The sequence below is a fragment of the Lissotriton vulgaris genome, unplaced genomic scaffold (genome assembly GCF_964263255.1).
Source record: "Lissotriton vulgaris unplaced genomic scaffold, aLisVul1.2 SCAFFOLD_4087, whole genome shotgun sequence".
NCBI classification, from domain to species: domain Eukaryota; kingdom Metazoa; phylum Chordata; class Amphibia; order Caudata; family Salamandridae; genus Lissotriton; species Lissotriton vulgaris.
The window spans coordinates 11,682-13,763 of NW_028243511.1; the positions used below are offsets into that span (position 1 = coordinate 11,682).

The 2,082-nt window shown below is 47.6% G+C and overlaps 1 non-coding gene across 1 annotated transcript; it reads right to left on the minus strand.

The window, feature by feature from the left end:
- Positions 1–976: 976 nt before the first annotated feature.
- Positions 977–1,049, minus strand: TRNAV-AAC (transfer RNA valine (anticodon AAC)). The gene has a single exon. It is a non-coding gene; the product is annotated as a tRNA-Val (tRNA).
- Positions 1,050–2,082: the final 1,033 nt, after the last annotated feature.

The following is a 2,082-nucleotide window of genomic DNA, read 5'->3' on the forward strand; positions in this document are numbered from 1 at the left end:
GAAACAAAAGTGTAAATGTATGATCTACAAACTGACTAACTTTCCATCACTTTGTGTATCTAAACATGACGAAATTCTTTCTTATTGTGATTTTATCTTTTTATGTATTTATCTAATTTTATGGTAAACTAGCAGCCCGCCCCAACGTTGCCTGGGGCAGAAAGGGGCAGGGGAGAGTACACCCACTCCCGCCCCGACCCCCTCCCGCACCGACTCCCTCCCGCCCGACTCACTCCCGCCCCCCTCCCGCCCCGACTCACTCCCGCCCTGACTCACTCGCGCCCCCCTCCCGACCCGACTCACTCGCGCTCCGACATTTTCCTTTACTGCTGCCTCCTTCTTGCCTTCCCCTGCATCAAACAGTCTCGCACTGAACTTTCCCTTTCCCTACCTGTGCCGCCGCTCCTCACTGCACAGCCACTCGTCACTGCACCGCCGCTCCTCCTTCGTCGTCATCACGCACGTCGCGTCGCAGTCATCACACACGTCGCGGTCATCACGCACGTTGCGTCGCGGTCATCACGCACGTCGCGTCGCGGCCAGCGCTAGGTCCCGGCCGGCGCTACTTTCAGGGGACTACTTTGTTTACAAACTTAATTTTTTTAATTTACTTTTTTTTAAAATTTATATAGCCTATGCCCATCTACACACCCTGACATTTTCATAGATGTATCGGGTGTGTAGATTGGCGCTATGGTTCCCGAGTTTACCTGGCCAAAAGGTGCAAGTTCTCTCTTTATAATAGTAGTATAGATATAGATTACCCTTATGATTGTCTGCTCGCTTTTCAGTGGAACACCTGATACACTGTATGTAACAATGTGTCAAGATGATTTCTCCACTAGGGAGGGGAGAATTGTTTTCCATCTGACCCCACTTTTTTTTCCAGAACTTTTACTTTGTTGCCACAACTTGGATTAAATTATAATAATAAAGTAATTAACTGTTGTGAGTTACTTTTTTGAAAGGAAAAAAGTGTTTCCGCCCGGTCTCGAACCGGGGACCTTTCGCGTGTTAGGCAAACGTAATAACCACTACACTACGGAAACCCATTGGAGGTGCCGCGGGGCACCTTTACATCCAATGAGCAGAGAGCACTGAAGGCAGCTGGAGAGACGCAGTGGTATGGAGGCTTCTCTAAAATTCTCTCTCTGAATGCACAGTACTCAATGCTGCACAAGTATCGTCTCTCACTGAATGCACAGTACTAAATGCTGCACAAGCATCGCCTCTCACTGAATGCACATCACCGTGGGCTGCACGAGTAAGAGATCTCTCACTCAATGCACATTTCACTGATCGCTGCACAGGTCAGTAGACTCTCACTGACTGCATGTCACTGAAAACATCAGAGCACGTGAGCTCTCAATGGATGCTCATGCCTGAACCCTGCACAGCTGAAATACCCATCAATGAATATGTGCGAGTGAAGGCTGCACAGCTATGACCTCTCTCACTGAATCCAGATCACTGACCCTGCGCAGCTGAGTGTACCACACTCACATGTAATAGGAATCTCACTGAACACCAGTGACCGATGCACAGATAAGAGCTCCCTGCGCACGTGTGTAGCTCTCACTGAATGCAGATCACTGAACGCTGCACAGCTCAGGTCTCTCACTGAAGGGAGATCCTTGGACCTTTCCCTTTGACCCAGGCCTCGGATTCTTCTTGTAAGTGCGTCTTTATGTTGTCCGTTTCCTTAGGTTGTAGTCTGCAAAACAGTTTTGTAACTTCTATATGATACTTTCCTGTTTTGGGGATTTTCTGTAAAAGCATCGGTAGGATGAATATGAATATAAATAGCGCCTTCATCCAACATTCACACACTCACAGCTGCACCTTTGTGGTCATCAGGCGCTGAAAAAGGAAGGTGCACAGGCGCTCCCTGCCCGGCCGGCGCTACTTTCAGGGGACTACTTTGTTTACAAACTTAATTTTTTTTATTTACTTTTTTATTTTTATTTATATAGCCTATGTCCATCTACACCCCCTACATTTTATTTAGGTGTATCGGGTGTGTAGATTGGCGCTGTGGTTCCCGAGTTTACCTGGCCAAAAGGTGCAAGTTCTCTCTTTATA